General features: G+C 36.2%; 1 protein-coding gene and 1 long non-coding RNA gene across 3 annotated transcripts in view; one reads left to right on the top strand and one right to left on the bottom strand.

Moving 5' to 3' along the window:
- The window catches only part of LOC122807216, a 119985-nt gene extending 117921 nt beyond the window's left edge, over positions 1 to 2064 (top strand). The window contains exon 3 of the long non-coding RNA XR_006365604.1: positions 1578 to 2064. This is a non-coding gene — a long non-coding RNA (uncharacterized LOC122807216). The remainder of the gene's footprint in view (positions 1 to 1577) is intronic.
- Positions 1 to 23878, bottom strand: part of MYO5B (myosin VB) — a 3346216-nt gene that overhangs the window by 2275459 nt on the left and 1046879 nt on the right. The window lies entirely within an intron of this gene.

Raw genomic sequence — 23878 nt, 5'->3', positions numbered from 1 at the left:
TCAAAACCTTCTGTTAATCCCTCAACTCACTATTGCCCATAAAATTCTATACCAACCCAATAATACCCCTATACTCTCTAAACTTTTAATCCCTTATAACAACCTAAACTCCTTCGCTCTTCCAGTAAACTTATGGCTACTATTACAAAGACTAATAATTCTTCTGGTGACTCTCTATTCAATAATACTGTAGGAAGGAACTGGAATCTGCTCCCCAGTGATATAACACTTACCACATCTCTACCTCTCTTTAAACATAAAATCAAAGATTACTTCCAAAGCCACTGGCTCTGTTCCTGTACAAAACCTGACTAATCTTTTACCTCTTCTGTGCTTTTCTAATACTCTGAGCTTTCCTACTACTTTATTTTCTTTCTCTCTTTTTGTGAGTCTGCTTCAATCTATCTCCCTAGAGTTTTTGTCTGTTTCCTCTTTCCCCTTTGTTAATCTCTCTCTTCCATTCTTTTTACTTTTCCTTCACTTTTCTTAAACTGCTTCCCTTCCTCCTCTCCTACGATAGAGTTTCTCTTTCTCCTTTTGGTACTAAGATTAGTTCTATAAATTATTATAAATCAATTTTTGCTCTCTGCTTTATGCCTTGTTCTTGATGTTATTACAGCTAATACTGTTATCCTTAGAAATGTGATTTTTTATGTGTATACCTGTAATTGGGTTCTATTTTTTTATTGTCTCGCCATCTATGATGATTTGTCAATTTGATTGTCTATTTTTGACCTTTTGTTAAAATTTATGTGGAGCTTTTCTCCCCGGGCCTCTACTGAAAATGGAAATATATCCAGCTAGACTAGCCCGGTCAACAAATGTAAAATAAAAAATAAATAAATAAATAAATTATCCAACAAAAAGTGAGTCAGCAAGCAAAAGGGGACTCTGCTTCTCATTCTTCTAATAGTAAGGTTCATAGAGAAACTTTTCCAACATTCCAAAGAAAAATGAGAGACAGAAAAAAAGTGCAGGAGTTGACTTGAAGAATCAGCAGTACCTTGGACTTGAATCATACTCTGGTGTTTGGGAGATAAAATGAACAAGAAAAAGACCAGCAACTCTATCACGTTTGTAAAATATGGTTTAGCAAAAAAAAAAAAAAAGTGGCTGAAAAACCCTGGACTTTTGTTGACTTTATTAAACTTGTGGGTGGCCTGTAAATCACATACCCTACTTTATATCATTAATGTTTAGAAGGACACTAACAGTGTGAAAATTAACTGTAAGCAAAACTACTTTTATTCTTATTGGTATTTGTGTAAAACATTTCATAATATAAGCTGCATGTTATACACAGTAAAACAGTTTTGTGTATTGTGCAGTCAGGGATATTGAAAATGTGGGGGGAGTCTTTTTACTGACTGTTGTATGTGTAAAAAATATTGATGTAAACAAGTACATTTTAATTGGGAGAAATATAGATCTTACCGTATAACAAGAGGGAAAAAAAAGGCTGGACAAAGCAAGTTTAATGTTCATATGTTGTGATATTGAGCTGTTGGGGTGGGGTGTAAAAATGCACTGATTATATTATATGCAGACTTAAGATATTTTCTCTTTTTATTTTACAGGAATGAGTGTCTAGATTACCACATTTGTTTTAAGCTGGAAACGTGTTTTATTACGTAGGCTTTAATAATAAGACAAAATTATGAAAGCCATGAAAATGCTAAGCTTCTTACAACTGCAAAAATATTAGCTTGTTTGTTTTCCACTGGCTAATCCTCACTGGATTTGAGATGTATGCAGCTGAGGGCAACTGCCCATTCTTTTTTGAGTGATATTTACAAAGATTCAATGCTAAGTACATTTCCATGGAGACAAGCTGTCTGCAGGTGCAAGCAGGTTTTCTTTTCTATAAATATATTTTTACTTATTTTCACAAACAACATATATACATCTATTTTTTTCAACAAAATAGTTACATACTCTGTGTTTAAAGTGAAAAACAATTACAAAAGAAAACATTACAAAACCAACTATTTACAAAGGATGTCTATGCTTGAGATAGCTCTGCTTCTTTGTGTGTATCTTTGAATAAAATTATAATGTAATACAGTCATTTGTTTTCAGCATTTGATTTACTTTCTGCCATGAAATACTTAAAGAAGAAGATCATTCTGTTCTTTCCTTGACTGTTTTCAGTTCCAGCTGCAAGACTGATGAAACCATGTTCCTGAACTGTTTGAAGTTGGATGGAAATACTTCTTTCGAGTTTTTTGTGATATTTTGCCTTGCAGTAGCAAAGAGAGTCCACAAAATGACATACTTTTGCCTTGGGGCACATAAGGGTACAGGTGCATTCAATAGAACTAAAGAGGGCACATAAGGGTACAGGTGCATTTAATAGAGCTAAAGACTTTGTAAGTTGAAAATTATCTGTGAAAATTGCCTGTAGCAAACAGTTAACACTATCCCAGTATTGCTTAAGTAAATGGCAATCATAAAACATGTACTACTTATTGTGATTTACACCTCCAACAGCTCATTTTCTTGTTATACATTAGTTCTAAATTATGTGGCGTTAGTATGTTCTGTGCATAAACTGCCATGTGAAAAGTTGCCAATGTGGTGAAAGAGATGTCTTTTTTGGAGATGTAAGTCTTAGTTTTTTATATTTATCTTCTGGCATTTTCCATTAACCTTTTCATATAAATTCCAAATATTCTGTTTATTATGAACTCTTGTTTTTTTTTAACTAATTTGTATAATATTGATAAAGTTCCTTTCCCATTTATAGGATATTCTATCAACATTATTAACTGTGTTATGAACTTAGGAGCCATTTCCCTAATGGTCTTCTGCATTACTACCTGTTGATTCTAGACAATTTGTCTGAGTCCCTGCAGTGCTAGACACATATTATTTTCAAGGTTGAACTCCCTGATAATTTGGTCTACCATTAGTATTTTATCAGTGTTTATCAACTGGTGCCAATAAATTAGGACTTTCTTACTGAGTGTTTTAAATGTTACTGAACCATGCGTTATAACACTATTTTGTGTGTTTGCTATTAGGAATATGATAAAAGACCAAGCTTTTGTATGCGGATTAATGTTTACAAAGAGCATGAAAGCCTTTAGAGTATTAGTAATCCATTTTGAATTTATTTGTTTGTGTTTCTCTGTTGTCATATATTCTTTCAATAACTAAAATGAATTATTTGGTACCACAGTATTTCCATGTGTTTATTTGTTATATTATGAGTGTTTTTAATCAGATGGTTTTCATGTACTTGTTCCCATTTGGAGGCATATTCTTTGTTTAACCACAGAGAAACTGTTTTTAAAACTAATGATTGCATATCTCCTTCTAGGTCTGGTAAACCTATTCCTTCTTCTTCCTTTTTATCAAAATGATGTCTTAAAGAAACTCAAGGTTTTCTAGGATACCATAAAAATGTTATTAACTCATCAAATTGCTTTAAATATAATTTAGGTGGTGGTAATGAACCAGCTTGTACAAAGTACAGTATTTTTGGAAATATAACCATTTTAATTAAATATAATCTTTCCTCCATGGTAAAAAATAACTTATTCCATTTTTGTATGAGTTCATTGATATTATCTATAATCTCTTTATAGTTCAGTTGTACTGTTGTGTCTAAGTCATTTGCAATTTTAATTCCTAAATATTTGATTGTATAATTTCTGGATATATATTTGTGATTTATTTCTTTTAATACTTCTTTGCTCATATTTATTAGTAATGTAATGGTTTTATTTTCATTAAACGATAGTCCAGATATCTTCTTAAATTGTCTTATTGCTTTCCATAATTTTTTAATGTGTTATTATCTTCTTTTAAAGTCGATAAGATGTCATCTGCAAATAACTGAATCTTTAGCTCAAGGTTAGTATCTAGCTAAATTCTCTGAATCTTTGGGTTTGTACATATACAGTTTGCTAATGGCTCTATTACTAGTGCAAATAATAAAGGGAAAGTGGACAACCCTGTTTTGTACCTTTTGTGATGGTAATAGGTTCAGATAAACTGGATCCTATTTTATATATGCCGAAGATTTGTCATAAAGCGATCTTATTAGTGAAACAAAATTTTTCAAAAATCCATATTCCCCCAGTGCCAGGTAATCCCAATTCCCTGAATCAAATATGTTGTTAATATCTAAGCAAATGACATTCATTTTATTTTTTGTTTTGTTTATAAAGTCAATAAGGGACAAAATTATTTTCATGTTGTCATAAGTGTTTCTGTTTTTAATAAATCCTGTTTGATCCTCATCTATCACTAACAGCATTATTTGTTTTATTCTGTTTGCATGAATTGTCATAAATACTTTGTAATCTATATTTAGTAAGGATATGGGTCTATATGAAGTACACTCATCAGGCTTTTTATCTTGTTTCGGAATTGGTGATACTTGAGTATATTTCCATGAAGTAGGGCATTTATTGCCTTCTTTAACTGATATGAACAGACTTAGTAATAGATTTAGAGCCTTGTTAGATAACAGTTTAAACATCTCTTCTGACATATTATCATTACCAGGGGCTTTATTTAGTTTTAATCTGTGCTTTAACTTCTGTCATAGCTATATCTTTATCTATTTTTTGTGGTCCTCTGATAGCCTTAGAATTTTCTAAGGGCTTCACTTGCATCTACTTTATTTTCTTAACTATTGAGTTTATAAAAATATAATAACTAGATATTACTATATTTAATTATAATGTAATTTAGATGTTAATAAGTTAATAAGTAGATGTGTTCTGACAGTACGTCTTATTCATGCTTATTAGATAGCCATCACATTCCTTATTTTCCAATCTTCATAAATATGTTGGTTCTCATCATACTTTCACAGCATGTACATCATGCTATATTAGTCTTTTATTGAAGGTGACTCAGTTTCTTACTAGATATATCTGAATAGATATGTATTTGTTTGTTTACGTTTCTTAACTGCTATATTATTCTTTGTCCTTTGTTAATACAAATGATTATACCTTCTTTAAGGGTATGTGGTCATTTATGCATACATATGCATTCACATTAGTTATTTTACATCAATTGTTCTTACCTTGTATATAAAGTCATCTTTTTTATTTATCTTATAAAGCTTTTATAGTTATTTCTCTTATTTTCCTTTCAGCTCTGTTAAGTCTGTACTGTTTATACATATATACTCAATAAAGCAAAGCTTTGAAGCACTTATAAGTTACTGAAAATATGTGTTTATCACTTTAAAAACCTTTTAGATTGTGTTAAGCCCCATAGTGCTTTGGTTTAAGTGCTTGACTCACTCTGTGACCATTTACTTTCGTTTTGAGCCATTCACAAATTTGCGAGCAGCTCTATTGGATTCCAACAGCATTTTTTTTAGTTGTATTAGCTTGTAGTGGACTATAAACACAAGTTATCAGCTTGTGACTTTGGTGGGAAAACAAATAAGAATAAGTGAAGCTTTTTAGTTGATTTTAACAGGTCGCGAGCTTAAAAAGCCATTCTTTAGTTTCCGTTTCTTCTAGCTTGTTTAAAATGCTTAATAAAGCACATTATGATACAGAAAAGTGTCAAAAACTGCATTTTTAGCATTAATATCACTGTTTCATCTAATTATTCACAAACACAAGAAGAACAAAGTGTAATTATTTAGTTCTTAAGGTTATGTCATTATATGCTTCCCACCCCAAACATTTAAAGTCTAGACGCTTAAATGGTGGTTTCATATTTTTTTATGTGAAAGGCAAGTCAAAAAATGCTAGTTCTAAGTAGTAAAGCATTTCTTTGATATTTATCTTATTTAAATTTTCAATATTGCATTTGTTTAAATAATAATAAACATTTACCTTGTAAATGAGGTTTTCTTTGTACTGCAAATATCATCCAGTCCTTTTTTATATTCCATAGTGGTTCTGGTGTACAATAAGGATCTATCTATTTAATAAGATATTTGGGTGAACACATTTACTTCAATATTTGTTTAGATATCTTTTAATTTTTTTATCTTTATTTGTCTCTGAACTTCTTCTTCTTCTTGTCATTTGTAGACCATTCAATTTTCTCAGCATGGCATTTCAGCCCAAAAGAACTCCAGTCCATTTCTTCTAGCTTGTCCAAGACTTTGTTAGTTTATAGATAAGCCACCGCAACATCAATTGTATCAAATATTTTTGATCCATCACTGAAGATTTTAAAAGCAGATGTACTTTGAATTGCCTTTTTTCATTTCTTTTATTAGTGGTAAGCATTCTCTTCTTTTAGCCATCACTCCTGATGAGTACTCATTGTCAAACTAGATAATATGCTCTCCAAATGTAACCAGGGAATTAGACCATGCAGTTTTTAATATAAATTCCTTACCTTGAGATGAAAAAAGTTTGACTATGACTGACCTGGGACCTTTTATTGTTTTACTTGATGCTGAAATCGGCTTCATGGATCTGTGAACTCTCTCAATCCCAAAGGAGAGTGCCTCTGGAAGCTTTAAAATGTCTGGTAGCCATATATTAAGAAAATTCACTATATTACTATCCTTTGTTTTTTTCTGGTATTCCATAAATTTGGAGATTGTTGCATCTGGACCTATTTTCTAGTCTTCAATTTTGTCCAATAGTGAAACATTTTGCCAATATATTTTACTTACTCTGAAATTCTGCTTTAATCAGTTAATGTTTCTTCTATGTTTTCTATCTTCAGGTTTTGTTGGTTTGCTAATTCCTGTAGTTATTGGATTTGCTTTTTTACTATTTTCTTCAAAAGCACCCAGTTTCTTGTTCATTTTGTCAAATTTTAATGACAAGTCCTGCATTGTTGTTAATAATGACGGTAAATCCTTCTTCATAGTTTGGTCAGACACAGTAGTTTTTGTGAAACTCATCTTTTCTATGGTCCTGATGCTTTCTCTTCTGGTTTTTGATAGGATAAATAGCAGATAATGTAGATTTTTTTATATAGACTTATTATATGATTAGTTGAAGTATTTCACCAAACTTGAGTAGTCTACCATCGATACTTTTTGATTTTTCCTATCAGAAACCATGCAGGGGTGTCCTCTTTCCCCTTAGTTATCTGCTTTATATTTAGAGCCAAAGACAAAGAAAATAAGGGACTCAGAAAAATAAGCATATAATTGGTATGGTAATCAAGACAAGTTGGCTTTGTTTGCAGATGGCATTATTTTGTATCTGATAAATCCAGAAAAGGATATCTCGGTGTTGTGGAACATTTTGAGGCAGTTTCAAGTCTTTTCAGGATATAAAATTAATGAGGATGAAACAAAAACTAAAGCCTTAAATTATGCACCCACACACAAATTGGTTCGGCAATACCCACATTTATGGCGACATGACAAGATGAATATTTAGGAGTATGGATTAAAAGGCTTAGGTTATGTCAGCTAAGGATATGTGGGAAGAGACTAAATAAAATATAATACAAAAATTGAGAAACTGGAAACTCGACCTTATGGATATGGATAGAAAGACACAGGCAGTGAAAATGTTTTTAGTCCCTTTAGTCTTATGTACAGGTCAGACTACTTTCATTAACCCAAGGAGAAGTTGTGAAAAATGACTAATAAAGAATTGAAGAACATTTTCTGGGAGGGAAAGAGGGAAGAGTTAAGTGCAGTGAGATGAACCTTCCAGTGATCAAGGTGGCTTAGGTTTACATGATTTGAAGTGATATTTTAGAGCTACACAGTTAAGGCTCATACACACAACACAAGCAGAAGGTTATAATTCAAAGTGGAAAGGGATGATGATGGAGCAAGGGGGAAGTTCAGGAAATAGAGACAGAGTTGGAGTTTGGATGTAGATCCTTAAGGAGAGTAACAACAGCCATACAGAATATTATATTCTTAAAGTAGCAGAAAGTATCTGAGAACTAAGCCAATATGAGGATAGAGAAAGCATATTTTGCCAGTAAGGATGACTGCAAGTGGGGGTACAGAAAATAGGCAAGAGGGGGCTGAAATTTGCTGGAGAAACCTGGCAAATAACTCAAGCAGTAAAGGTAATAGAGACACCAAGAATATATTTGGACTGCAGGCTAGAGAGTGCCTTCACTACCAAGGCTTGACCTCAGAGTACAGGCAAAGAAAAAGGGAAATGGAAATTTTAAGTGAAAGACTTGTTCTGGAAGAGTTTTTAGTTGAATCTAGAAAAGAATCAGCTGTTTAAAATGGGATAATTAGTAGGGCATGTAAAGTACTGCATGTTAACTATAAGAATCAATCAGAGGAATTTACAGAGAGAAAAACTTACAAGAAGACAATGGGAAGACATATATATGGCTCTCAAGTATGTAACCAAGTCCAGAAGGTTTAGGATCTTTGCTTCTAAGTGTTTGCATATGTATTTTTATACCTTGAGAAGACTTCAAAGAATTTTTTCTCAAGAAGATAGCAAACTTTGCAGGTGTAATGGAGAAGAAAGAGGTAAATGAGAACATATGTTTTGAGAGTATAATGATTTGGTAGATTTGAAAAATTTCCTTTAGAGTACTCTATTAGAAATATTTGGTGAGCAAATGGCTGTAAGTAAGAAAATTATTCTATTGAGCTGGGATACAGGCTATCAACTGCCTAAACACAGTAAGGGCATATTAAGTTTAATTCTGTTGGCTATCAAAAAAGCAATTACTAGAAAATGGAAATCAAAGTCTACACCAACTGCATTTGAGGTATTGAATATTATAAAAGAGATAAAAGAAATGGAAAAGGGATCTTTAGGAAAGGGAAGCAGCAAATTACATAGAAGTAAATGGAAATTAAGGGAGAAATACATGCATAATAATATTCGGGTCTATATTATAAGATCGTCTGAAAACATCGAACACCATATGGTCGACACCATAAGGTCGATGTCTTCAAACATCGAACTTATAAAAACAACAAAAAATTAAAATAAAAAAAAAAGTACCCTAACGGGTTTAAGCAGGGGAACAAGCCCCCCCTGCAACCCCCGCTACTTAAATATAGCAACTCCGCTCCGAGACCACACTACATTGCCATAAATGGAAATCTCCCCTTACGGAGATTTCCATTTACACGTTCGATGTGCACTTTCGCTATTCTCGTGTCGACAATATCAGCTTCGATATTGTCGGCTTTTGAGACTATAATATAGACCCATAATATTCAAGAGGCAGAAGAATGAGGTTTAAAGTAAGGCAGGAATTTAGCTATCTTTCTAATGTTTTACTGATGACAGTAGCAAAGAAAATATATGTGATGTATATTATATTTAAATGGAAAAATGTTAAAATAGTTTGTTTTCTTTTCTGTGTATGTTTGCATATGTCTTAAGTGCCAATTTAATAAGAGTGTTAAAAAAAAAAGTGAAACCCCCTGCAGAACTTGACTGTGAGACTCCAACCCCTCCACCAGATCTCCTTAGGCAACTCGACTAGCCAAAGATTAACCAGGGTGGACCAGGGAATTTAGCAGAAGCTGGTAGACTCGACAACTGCCCATCGCACTTGAGTTGCAGTTCAAAGGATGATGCAGGGGAGTGAAATAGAGCTTAAAAACAGCAGAAGTAACAGAAGTTAATTTCAACCAATAATTCAATTTAACCTTAATCATCATGCTGGGGATTTCAGTCCAATAGCAGTGATGCTGGAGGTCTTGGGTCCCAAATAAGACCTAACATTTTTTTTCACTTATATGATGACTAAACAGAGGGCTTTCTCAGTATTTATTTGTGTGCATTTGTAATCTGAGTTTAATCATCATGCTGGGGTTACTCTACCCTAAAGAAAAAAAGCTTTTAAAGGAAAGCTTAACACCTAACTGTCCAGGGGTTCCTGTTGGTCCAGCAGCAGTGATGCTAGCAGGCATGCTTGAAGTCTGAAATAACAGTGAATATCTTATTTTCACTTCTATGACTCTTTTAAAAGCCAGTGATACAGAAAATAATACAAAGATGTCTCTTCCAACAGCAGTTAAGGTCCGCCATTAACTCATTACATCCAAGTGACATCTCCAGGTGTATCTGTAGTTAACTCCTACTGACGCTTCTATGTGTCAAATACTGTTTGCTCATATTTGCATCAGTAATTTCAAAACCATGCTATGTACAAGGTTTTAAAATATTTAATCTTAAAGCTTACACAACAGCAAACTCAACTGTATTAGTATTTGACCTCTGTCTAGTGCATGTAAATAGATACAAACTGTTGTTTTTATGGTATTAATTTATATAGATATAATTTTCACATTTTTCTAAATAACTCAAAAAAACAAGTAATACAGGCAGAACTCCTTAGCCTCATATGAAAGCTGTCAGCTAGATGAATGAAATTCTGCTGACAGTATATGTATATCTTGAGTGGTTGATGAGATATTCTAAGTTGTTTAGAAAATATTACAAATTTAATAGTTACTGTGTTTACCATGACTTATAAAACTCTGTGCAGGACCTAGAACCTAAAAATACTACTACCACAAAAATAGCTTGTGCTGAAGAGTTTGCCATTTATACTACTTTCATAATCCTTATGGTTCCAGAGATATGAACATTTGTTTGAAATGTGAGAACATGATTTGATTCTGTCAAAAGGCTTAGGCTCCATCCATTGGAAGTTGCAGTGCAAACTTCCTGAGCTCCATTGGATTGGATGAGTTAAAATAATTATCTTTCACCATCCTTATACAAATACGTCAGCAAGTAACAACGTATAATTTGTTAATGACTGTAAATACCAAACCAGTACTAGTGATGCTGCAAGGTAATTTAAATGAACATCTCAAAACTCTCAGACACCTTTATTCCCTCCCCAACTATGGGGTTACATTTCATAGCAATAGGCCACTGTGGTGCAGCGGTTAGTGTTGCCGCCTCACAGCAAGAGGTTCTCGAGTTCGATTCTTGGCTGTGTGCCTTCTGTGCGGAGTCTACATGTCCTCCCTGTGGTCGTGTGGGTTTCCTCCGGGTGCTCAGGTTTCCTCCCACATCCCAAAGACATGCTGTAGGTGGATTGGACACACTAAATTGGCCCTAGGTGTAAGTGTGTTTGTGTGCCTTCTGTGGAAGGTTGGGCACCGGGCTGGCAACTCGACACCGTAAAACTCCACTGCCAATCATGAGCGGACAGGTGATCCACTGTGGCGACCCCTAACTGGGAAACGCCGAAAGAAGAAAAAGAAGTGCAAGCATGATTACACCATACTTTTTTGCTCCTTTGACTACTGAATGAGAGGACAGTTGGGTTACATCCTTATGTTTGATTTAATAGCCAGTAATCAGTATTCTTAATTCAATGTGGTACAGGTAACGGGTAAGATTAAATTTACTTTAAATGCCCATAGTTTTCTGCAAAACAAAACAAGCTACTACAGATGTCCAAACATATTACTTCAGCAAGCTGCTCCATTAAATACCTCAAACATCTAAGACCAGGCACATCTATAAGAAATATAGACTAATTTTGCTATAAGGAATAAGCAACATTTCATTACATTAATGCATAACATTTTTGGGATACATAAAACAAACTCCTGGAGTATTTAAATACTGTGGCTATGGAGTCTAAATCACATCATCGAATACGTGAATATCAAACTCTCACATAAGCGAATATTCACGTACTCGCAAATGGTACTGTGTGGGGGGGGCTGCATCCCCCACTAAATATATATTCCTACTCCGAGATCACACTACAATGAGGAAAGGGCAAAAATCCCAATCTTCACTGTACCACAAAAAAAATTCATAAACTGTGAGCATGTGAATATTCACTTGTGTGAGCATTCAATATTCACGTATTCGATGATGTGATATAGACCCGTGGATATGTATTTCAGTCTTTGTCATTTGAAGCCTATTTTATAGCAGTGCCATTTTAAATGTATGTATCCCACAGTACACGATATATTGAGTCTAGCGCCAGTGTATCTAAGATGACTGAAATATTAAAATGTTTTCTATAGAACTACCAATTTGCACGGTATAAAAGTTAGTAGTTTGACTAAAATGCTGGCATATCCTGGCATGACACTGCCATTTATTAGTACTGGGTAACCACAGATGTGCATCCTGATTCAGTGTCAGAGGTGTGAGCTTGCCCATAGGTTCACAGGTAAGTACTAGGCTAACTGTCCTTGTGGACCATTTTAAGTCTAGTCAATTTCCCTTCCAAAGGAGAGAATCAAGTCGTGTACCCTGTGTTTGTGAGGTAAACACCTTACCTGTTATACAAAAAAAAAGGAAAAAAAAAAAAAAACCTTCATAACAAACTGAATGACCAAGATCAGAGTACTCAGTTTTACTGAAAATAATCCATTTTACCTCAAACTGTTCAGCCCAAGAAAACTAAGTTTTAATAAAAAAAGACGTTTAACCCATGTCAGCCATTTGACTTTTCAAAACAATTTGGCTGACCTGCCCAGAGACAAAGGTTCACAAGATTTATAGTGCAACCAGACTAGATAAAATGTCAGAAGAAATTAAAGCAAATCCTTTACTTTATAATACAGGGAAGGAGGTGGAGGCAATATTCATCTCCCTTTCATTTTCAGAGGGCTAGAGTATTACATGCAAATCAGTAATTAAAAAATGCAACACTTTGCGCCAAAAAAAATATAATATGTGAAAAGCCATGCTTCCACGGATATGTACAGGCCAAAGATAAATGTGTTGACGTTTTTTAAGGTGCTTGTGTATGAGCTGGCTTAAAATTGTAGGTTAAATGGTACCATACCTTTCAACTGTACAGATTTTTGCAGAATGTCCATATTTTTGCCTCATATTTTTGGTCTGTTTCCCTTAAAATTTGTAGTTTTCTGGAAAATCATTGAGGATTAAAGTCAATAAATAATGACAGACATTTGAATTCCAGACCTAATATGCTTCAGAAAATGGATGCTAACACAATGCCTTTTATTCTAGCACATTTCTAAGTTTGCAAGAGCAATATTTAAAATGTATCCCTCTTTTTCTGCCTTTGTTGCCACATTATTTTTAGCTTTGTCCAGATTTCTTCTGCTAAGAGGTTGAGAGGTATGAGTGGTACAAAAGATGAACAGGTCAGAGCCAGAATTGTGAATAGGTAAGTTGATGCTGTATTGCCAAAAAATTTGCAACTTAAGTAAACTTAACTTTACAGAAAACCATAGAACGCATCAGAGAAGCAGAATTAGTCAAAAAGGAAAATGCTAATAACATTGCATAGTAAATGAGGTCTGTGTGAACAGATTCGTAGATTCACAGACTGTTACTAGGTTAATGACCCCGGGGGGGGGGGTGCTTTCTAAGCTTAGCCATGCTTTCCTGAAAGAATAATGATGTCCTGTATTCAAAAAGGACACCGAGGAACAGGCATTTATAAGCTACCTCTGTCCATAAGTGAAACGGGTGCTGGGCTCGATGTAAATTTTCTATTCCTCATCCACTGGTGTAGGTTGCACTTAAACTGGGTAATAGATTAACTCAGATTCACATGGATGGGAAGCCTGTTCCATAGGAGGGCAGTCTCTGGGACACATATCTGTCTCTCCAGCATGTTCTGTTTACATTACAGACAAAATGCAGATCCCTAGACCTTGTATTTCTCAAACTCTTTGACTTACAAATATGTAGGTGATTCATAAGTGTGGGGTTTGTGGATGCCCTGTAAACCAGGCACAGATCACCCTCGGCAATCTATAGGAGACTGAGTAGAGGGAAAGGACTTTAAGGTGCTCTACATAAGGCAGGTCTGGTATGCCTTGTATTATTTTTGTAAGCAACCTCTGAGGTCACTCTAGCTGCTGTATATGCCTGGTCAGGTACACACCAAAGGGAGCATTGTACTCTATGGCTGGTCTAATAAGGCCAGAATACAGTGGAATAATGACCTCTTTGGACATACATGCCATGGCCTTACTTATAAATTGTGCAACATAAAAGGATTTTCTCACCACTTTGCCCACATGGTGAATAAAAGTAAGGCTACTGTCTATGTGCATACCCTGACCTCTGACCACTGGGTTGACTCTTAGGGGTGTATTATCAACATGGTAATTAGCCAGGATGATTGACTTCCCAAAGGGTACAATTATGCATTTCTTAGCATTGAGTTTAAGACCATGGCTTTGGCTCCATTTCTTTGTCAGAGATAGACCTTCTTGAAGAATGTTAGTGTCTGCAGGTGAGTCAATGATAACCCCCAGCGTGCAATCATCGGTAAACTTAGTAATTCATGAAGCTTCAGCATCTGCTTCCATTTCAGAGAAATAGATGCAAAAATAGGATTGTACCCAGTAACAAGCTCTGGGGGACTCCACTAATGACTGGCCTGTTGGTGGAGGTGGCCTCATTTATTTTGACCTTCTGGGTCCTGTCATTGAGCATTTTTGTCGACACATGTAGGGCGAACAGGCAAAAGAGCGAAGTGGCTGTTCAGCGAATTCTTTCCCTGGGAAATACGTCGCTTGACCGCTTTGTTGGTTTGCCTGTTCTTGATTGTAGTGTGGTCCCTTGTCCGGTATAGCTCCCGAGCGTGATTGTGCAACAGTTACTGACCTTAGGGTTAGGGTGCGAGTTAAGGTAAGTGCATATGTATGAAAGTGTTTACTTATTTTGCGTTAGATGTATGTTTGAGTTACGTGTGTGTGTGTTTTTAGCTGTATACTTTTGTTTTGGTGGGGTAGGATTAGGGTTAAGGTAAGTGTGTTTGTGTTTGGAACTGTTTATGTAAATGTGCAAGAGTTACTGACCTTAGGGTTAGTCTGCGGGTTAAGGTAAGTGCATATGTTTTAAAATGTTTACTTTTTTTTTTTTTTTGTTAGATGTATGGTTGGGTTATGTGCATATGTGTATTTAGTTGTTTACTGTTTTTTGGGGGGCTATAATTAGGTTTAGGGTATGTGTTTGGAAGTGTTTAATGTTTTTTTTGGGGGGGGGATTGGAACAGTAATTTCTTTCCCTATGAAAGAAATCGCTGTTCTGTGGTTTCGACATTTTCAGCGTTCACTGAATATGTGTCGTAACACCATTCGCTGTTTTCAGCATTATGTGTTATAATATGAATCCTTGCCTGAGTGAGATATTGTATAAAAAGTCTTGGCCAGGTCGAGATAAGATATGTGCACAGTCTTACTTTCATCCAATGCTTTGATGACCCTCTCAAAAAAGTCCACCAGTTTTAATAGGCATGACCTTCCTTTAACAAAGTCAAACTATGATGGGGCCAGCATTTGCAGGCTAGCTATGTCCTCATTTATCATGTCCATGATGAGTCCTTCCATGGCCTTAAATATGAGGCTGGCAAGGCTTATGGGCCTGTAGTTACCCAGATCAGTTGCTGGACCTCCTTTGTGCAGGGGAATGATTGTAGCTATTTTCCTTTCCTTGGGCTCAAAACCTGACTGAAGGCTCCAGTTGAAAAGTGATTCAAGTGGAGCAGTGAAGTCATGTTTCATGCTATTTATTAAACATCCCAGGACATTATCAAGGCCCATCAATTCACTGTTTTTGGCCTTGGAAAATGCATTAATGACTTCCTGTTCCCTAGTAATGGTTGGGGGGATTGTGTTATGTGGCATTTCCTAAGGGCTATCGGGGGGAGGGGGGCTGAGCTGTACTTCTCAGCCCAGAGTTTGGCAATTGTCTCCGTTTCAGTGTGGGTGATGCCATTTACAATAAGTTCTGAAAATTGTTGTGTATTTTCTCTGAGGTTATAGACATACAGTAGAAAGCTTTGTGGTTGTCCTTTACCTGGGAAGCTATTTTTTCTTCAAATTTAGCCTTTTAAGTATTAATTAACCCACAGCTGCCTGTTTAGATTGGCTGAGGCTTTTAGTATGTATGGCTTTGTTCCCCGTATGCTTGGCCAAGATTGTTTTCTTTGTTGTATAACTGATTGATGCCGTGACTCCACCAGGGCGGCTTGTCTTTTGAGTTTGTTTTATTCTTAATACGAGTGGGCACAGTTCGCTCTATACAGCTGCCAACATGACTGTACAGAGATTCTGTAAATAGTTCAGTGTATGCTATGGTGTTTACTGGGTTACGGGGTGCTTAGAATTTAGCCAAAGTGTTGCTTAATAAATAGAAGTTAGCCTTGGAATAGTTCCTAAAGGTTTTGCTGGATGCCCAGATATAATTTTTATTTCAAGTAATACTGTCTTCAAGTAATACTGCCTTATGGTCAAATCTGATGAGCAAAGATATTACACTGGGTGAGGAACATCGACCCTCCATGTTCATGAGTACAATGTCAAGGATGTTTGTACCCCTGGTAGGAGAATGGGCCAATTGTTCCAGGATACTGGTATTAACAAAGTTTAGGAATCACTGGGGTTGTGCATTTTGAATGGTGTAAGATTCCCATTCTATAGAGGGGTAGTTGAGATCCCACATAAATATATTAGGTTGAATGGTGAGGGAATCTAGTGCATTGAGATAGGTAGTATGGGTTTCCTGGGACATGGAGGGGGGACCCACAGGTTGCAAAGATATGGTACAACACCCTGTTTATGGTGAGCTGCACATGTATTAGTTCTACTGGTTCATACATGCTAACTAGTCTGGATGTAATATTGGTTTTAATATTGACAGAGACTCCTCCTCCTTTAGTTCCCTCCTGTGCAGTAGCTGGTCTAAAGGTGTAAAAGGCATTAAACCTTGCACTGCTAGGGTACTCTCAGTGACTTTAAACCATGTCTCTGTTACTAGACATGTGTCTACACTCTCCAGGGAAAGGAAGATTTGCAGGGAATGGAGTTTCTTGTTAAGACTTCTTGCACTGAGCAGTACCACCTTCATATATTCCTTCATAGGTTCAGTTAGTTGGTAGGTTTATCAGTTTGGTATTGCCTAAAAAGGCACTATTTGGTGGGAAAGGTCTTTGCCAATATCTGAAAGCCTTGAGGGGATAAGTGCAGATCATCCCTGGCAAAGCAGCATGGTCTGTCTACCATGTTCCCCCAGGCCATCAAATGCTGTACTCCCCTTGACTGATACCAGAAGCTAAGCCAATTGTTAGAATAAATCATTTTCTGTTGGTAATGTGGCATTATCTTTGGAGAAGGTAGTATACTGCTCAGTGCTAGACTCATACCTGCCTGAGACACATAATCAGCACATTTGATCATGTGTCGCTTCATATAGGCAAGGGAGGTACATCTCAGGTCATTAACACCCACATGAATTATGACAGAGTCATACTGGTACCTGTGGTTCAATGACTTGAATACCTGTGTGACTTGATGGATCCTAGCTCCAGAAAGGCAGATAACCACAACTCTCTCCTTACCCAGTTTGGTGAGGTGGATCAGTGTGCCTCACTATAGAATCAACAATGACCAGGAAATTTGATTGCGTGGTGGTTTGGCTTAAGGGGCTAGCAGTGGAGGTACTGGATACAGTGTTACTATATGCAGCTGCAGGTAGTGTTTTAACCGAGTGTTTATGTGATGGCTGAGGACTCATTTTTTATTGCACTGTGCAGAAAGTCTTAGTGGTTTGGGAAGGTTACCTCTAATTTGACTCAGCATAAGTAGTTTTATGTGTAGGGTCTTTACTGTGTACAGCAGGCGTGGTACAAGTGTCACTGACAGCCTGTATAGGATTAGTTTTTGTTGCATGACAGAGTTTTGCCTCCAGTGTTAAAGTGTATTTACACCTCTCGCAGACTACATCTATTTTATTAAGAATAAGTGGGTTGTCAGTGTACATGAGGCAATTTCCTACAATGCCCCAGAATACCAATCTCAACCAGAATGGTCACAGATAGAGTTGGGAAGTGTATATCCATGGTTACTGATTTACTAGGGAGCAGTGAGGAAAACTTAAATATTGAACAAGTAAAAAGGATACACAATTTGATGAGCAAACTAGATGTATCTGAAAATAAAACTGTCTAGACAGTAATGCCACAAGAGTGTAGACCACAAACCTTCCTAATGTAAAATAACTGGTTTGGTGCCCAACTGCTTAAACTAGAACAAAAAAACTTAGAATAACAGGCACAACAAGCCTTCATCAGCAGCTCCCAGCTCAGAAGGCGGAGGCTACCCTTACCTCCCACAACAGTGTAGACCAGAAACCTTCCTAATGTAAAATAACTGGCTTGGAGTCCAGGTGCTAAGATATGAACACAGATACTTAGAATAACAGTCACAATAAGGTTTTACCAACAATTCTCAGCTCAGAAATGCAGAGGCTACTCTCTCTTCCCACAAGATTGTACACTACATACCTTTTTAATGTAAAATAACTGGCTTGGAGCCCAAGTACTTAAACAAGACTAAGAAACTTTTAGAGTAATACACATGATAAGCTTTTAACCAGCAATTCCTAGCTCAGAAGGGTGTAGGCTATTCTCTTCAGCCACAAGAGTGTAGACCACAAACCTTCCTAATGTAAAATAACTGGTTTGGATCCCAATTATTTACATCAGAACAAAGGCACTTAGAATAACAGGCACAATAAGCCTTCACCAGCAATTCCCAGCACAGAAGAGCAGAGATTACCCTCTTCTCCCACAAGAGTGTAGACCACAAACCTTCTTAATGCAAAATAACTGGCCTGGAGCTCAATTGCTTAAATCAGAACTATAATGCTTTTAGAATAACAGACATAATAAGCCTTCAACCAGCAATTTCCAACTCAGAAGGTGTAAGTTACCTCTCCTGCCATAAGAGTGTAGACCACAAACCTTCCTTTTGTAAGATAACTAGTCAGAAGCCCAAGTGCTTTAATCAAAACTAAGAGACTTAGAATAACAGTTACAATTTAATTAGGCTACTAATAAGCAGTAATAAATGCAGAAGATTAAATGCAACTGAACACGTTAAGAACATGCAGCAAAAAGCTAAATAAAGTAATAAAGTAGGAAGAAGCACAGCTACAGTAACAGCAGCTGAATAAATTACATTTTATTAGTAAGTGGGAAGGGAGGAAACAGAAGATAATTCAAGTTTAAAAGACTAAGGCGGAGGGCCTTCTCAGCTGATCTATCAGTGTTCAATAGGATGAGCTCATGAGTTGGTACTGGGAGTGTCCAAAATCAGACTTATAGTAGGGGCTGGCAACTCAAAAGCCATCAAGTTTGAAACTACAACAGCAGTAGTGTGGGTGGGTGGGAAAAACCAAATGTAGACAGAGATCAACAATAGTTAGGCAGATAACAGTAAGTCAAACCTGCACTACATCTAAATAAAGATGCCTCTAAATATTTCCAGTTAAATTAGGAATGCTATTTCTCAGTTCCTCCCACTAATTAGCTGGCTGTTATTCACTGTCTGCAAAGAATTCTTTTCTAACCTTTCTGACTGACCCTAGCCAAAACAAAAAACAAAACAAAATGCAGTATAAGAAAAAGATAAAAAAGTAACCCAACCTTAAGTGAATAACTTCAGTCCAAAATTAAATGCAGACAGGGATCAGCAACAGTCAGGCAGGGAATAGCAAGTCAAACAAGTACTACAGCTAAAAAATGGCAAGTTTAAGTAGAGATATAATTCAGGTCAAACTAAGCAAATACACAAGAAGCAGCATGAGTGTTAGGTTAATTCAGATCATTGTGTTGCACGTGGCAAAAGATGTAAGAGATGTAAAAGACTGGGCCATTTTACTATTGTTTGTAAGACAAAGTTAACTACAGAGATTGCTTCTGAAAATAAGACAAATAATGTCCATAAAACAGTAATTTCTGGGTTTAGCCACTGCTGTATCTGATATCAAAGCAGACTGGAAAATTAAACTGTCTATTCATAGGACTCATGGGAGTTTCAAGACTGCTACAAGTGTCGATGTTATTGTGGAATTACATGGTACCAAAAGACATTTCTCAAAGGGTCCACAGTTGCATGAAGCCAAAGCTGATATTCACAGTCATGTGGCCAAACTTCAAGAGCACTGGTAGATTTCTAGCCACGTCTTAGTAAAAGTGGCAGACGTCTGAGTTCTGGATTAATGTGCTGGATGGTGTGTACATGAACAATTTACTTAGCAAAACCATTACTTTGTGAAAAGCTTAGCTGTCAGGATAAATAAAGTCAGTGTAGATGAGTTTGGGGAAATTGACCTGCTTAAGTCTGAACCAGTAAAGATTAAATTAAAACTGAATGATGTTCCATATGCTTTGACAACACAGAGGGGAATGCCATTTCCTTTGCTTTCTAAAACAGAAGTAGAATTGAAAAGAATGCAAAGATTTGGCTTAACAGAATTTGTAACTGAACCAACTGAGTTATTTTGCATTAGTGGATCCAGTGATAGGTTCATAGGTGTGTACTAGGCTAATGGCCCTGAGGCCTTTACAAGCCTAGCCATAGGAGTACCCTGTCATAGCGCCACCCGAAAAATGGACTTGTATGAATATGTATTACTTTAAAAAAGATTAATGATACAGTTGTGCATGAAAAACTCATTCTACCTATATCAGTGGGCAAAGCAGCTAAACTATTCATGCTAAAGAGGTTTCAATATTAGATGACTCTAGTAGATTCTGGCAAATACTGCTAAAGAAAGACATATAACAGATGACAAACTTCATTACTCCAGTAGAAAGGTTCCATTTCAAGTAGATGCCATTCACTATAACCTCAGCACTTGAAATCATTCAGTGTAAAAAGACTGATTTACTCAATAGGCTTGCTACTGTTGTCATTCTTGTGCATGGAATCTTGGTATTCAGTCCTAATAAAGAAATGCATGACTTGAGGTTAGAAGCAGTACTTCAAAATATCAGAAATGCTGGGTTAAAGCTAAATTCAAACAAATGTTATTTTGGTAAGATTCAGCTTTGGTCAAACAAAAAGTGGAATTAGGCCAGATGCCAGCAAGTTGCAAACAATAGCTGAATAACAAAATTCATCTTGTGTGACTGAGTTAAGACAAGCCTCAGCATGATGAAATACTTGGACATGTTAATAGCTGATCTCTCAACTGTGCTACATCCACTGACTGACTTGTTAAAGAAGGATGTCCCCTAGTTATAGGCAAATGCTCATTCCCAAACTTTTAGTGAAACGAAAGAAATGTTAAAAACAACTCATACGCCAGCATACTCTGATGTCACTAAGCTAACAATTGTGAGTGCAGATGCTAGTAGCTATATCCTAGGTGTAGCATTATTTGAAATGGATAAGCAAGTCTTACATTCTGTTTTTTCTTGCTTCAGAATTGTAACCAGCACTGAGTTGGGCATGTAACAAATTCTTTGGATACCTGTGTGGGGCTTGAGAGTTTCCAAATCAAGAACTGACCATAAGACATTGGTTCCACTGATTACTTCCTATGATTTAGACAAAGTGCTACCCAAGTACCAAAAACTGTTGATGAGAAGGGTCAGTGCCAGGGCAATTCATGTGTCTGGAAATCAGCTGGTTGTTGCAAATGCATTATTCAGAAATCCTAGGTGGCTACCATTATCCGATACTGACAAAGATCTTGCTACACATGCACAGAGCAGAAGGACTACTAGAAAAGTAACTACCAAGAGACTAGAAGACATAAAGCAAGCTACACAGTTACAAGCTGTTATTCATCAAATGCAAGATGGATTGCTAGATTGCTGGACCCAAACCAAACATCTAATGCTTGAGTATTACGGCATGCTCTGGTATCAGGACAGAACTATTATTCTTGTGACACAGAAATAGTACATGTACTAACAGCCAGGTTTCATAACCATGCTACCTGTTGAAATGATTACAGAAAATAGTACATAGTTAATGTTACAGGAGTTGCAACAGCTTGTAAATTACTATGGGTTTACTCATACTACATCAAGTCCTCAAAATTCATAATCAAATGGGGAAACTGAGAGAGCAGTTCAAACAGCCAAAAAGTTATTATGACAACCAGATCCTCTGAGTTCTCATGTCATTCATGCTACTCCACACAGAGACACAGGAATAAACCCTTAGATGCTAATGCTTGGAAGACAGAAAAGAAGTGACTTTCCAATATTAGAGTCAAAAATTAAATCTAAAACTATTTCATACAGTTCAGTAAAACAAAATGGCCAATGAGTTAAAGCTCTACACAAAAAGTTATGCAAAAAATGTTATTCTACATATCCACTCCCTACACTTCAACCAGGCCAATATGTCCAGCTAAAGTTAGAGGAAGAGAAAAAGTGGGACACAACAGGTATTGCAGTACAGAAAACTGCTGGACAAAGATCCTACTTACATGGTGCAAACAGAAGATGGTACCAAACTTACAGAAAAACAGATTGGTATCTGAGCAGTTCTTGATGAGCCTGAACTTGAAAACAGTGTTCTGGAGATCTGACCAGATGAGTCTGATTTGAGAAGAAACGGGTCCATATCAAGTAAGACTATTGCAGTGATTTCAAACATTTTTTTCTCCACTAAATATAAGAGACAATGGTGGAAGTTCAAAACTATTTGTGATGACAAACTGCATGCTGTCCAGCCAAAACAACAGAGTGTGACTGTTTTTCATCCTATTAACTCTGTTTTGTTTAGTGAATGTGAAACTGGCAATGTTAGTCATAACAGCTTGTCTCACAGTTTTTTTTTTGTTTGTTTGTTTTTTATTTATTTATTTATTTTTTCTGGTGGGTTCAAAATCAGTTTTTATTTCCAGTTCCTGTGCTACATGTGTGACCTGAAGCACACGTGAAGTCAGAGTACCAAATTATCAAAACTATGAAAAGAGTAATATTAGCAGTTAGTATCCATACCATTTTCTTGATAAATGCATCCTGACTGTGATAATTCTATCAAGCTGCTGTTTCATAGACCATTGCAATCATATCTGTAAATGTTAACAATATACATTTAAAGGACCAGACCAGAGTGCCATACACATGGTGTATCGATTAAGAAGCTTGACATTTTGTAATTTCAAAAAGAGAGATTTTTCTCTTTCTTTAGGTGGAAAGAGATGTGATGAAGTGAATCTTCGAGAGTTTGCATATATTGTGAATGTGTACTATAACCAGTGCCACTTTAAGACTATTGTATAGCATTAGTATGCACATATCCCACAACACATTGTATTTTGAGACTGGAGCCAGTGTGTCTGAAGAGATTGAAATGTTAACAACGTTTCTACAGAGCTGCCATTTTGTACAGAATCAAACTTGCGTCTTTGACTAAAATGTTACTGCATCTTCAGATTACTGATACTGTCATTTGTTATTACTGGATAGCCAGAGATGTGCATTATGGCAACTTCCCAACCAGATGCAGAGAGGGGCTAGAACAATGGCAGTACCCTATGGTATCTACATTTTTAATATGCCAATTTAGATTTTCTAAGCATGTAATCGATTTAAAATTGCTCACAGATTTAACTTCATAAACAAACTTACTAGACTGCTACAAATTTTGTTATTCTTCAGACAGGCAGAGGATAGTAAAAATAATACCGTGTCTGCACGACCACTTTTATGAATGAGTCAGTATTTAAATCTGTAGAACTATATCGGTCAACATCAATAAAGTTGATGTACTCCAGTTTAGATGCATTGGTGGTATACATTACACAGGAGATATATAAAATACCTTGCTTTCCTCTATAATCAGGCTTCATGAAATGCCTTTAACATACAGGAAATTTCATACAGAAATGAAAAAAATGCTACAGAAAGGCATTTATGTCTAATAATGAGCAGGACAATGCAACTTAACTTTGATGTCACTACTTTTAAGCACTGTCTTACAAAAGTATAACTAAGGCACTTTTTGTCTGTATTCTTAATATCAAGTAATGAAATCAGAGCTTTCACTCTCTCTAAAGTTGTTGTATGAAATCATGTATTAATATGAAAGAAAGTACAGTTGTGTACCTACCATAAATGTAGATGTTCAAGTGTATTCACTGTTGCAGTCATTACAATTGGGTTATCCTGCCGGCAGGCTACCCGCAGTCGGCCTGAATTCCAAAGTCTAGGTCCGGTGTCGGTTGCTGTCACCTCCTCCCTGACGTCAGTGCACCAGGGGTAT

The sequence above is a fragment of the Protopterus annectens genome, chromosome 1.part1 (assembly GCF_019279795.1).
Source record: "Protopterus annectens isolate FY-2018-M chromosome 1.part1, PAN1.0, whole genome shotgun sequence".
Taxonomy (NCBI): domain Eukaryota; kingdom Metazoa; phylum Chordata; order Ceratodontiformes; family Protopteridae; genus Protopterus; species Protopterus annectens.
The sequence above is the reverse complement of the archived record's forward strand: the minus strand, read 5'-3'. Positions and strand labels throughout refer to the sequence as shown.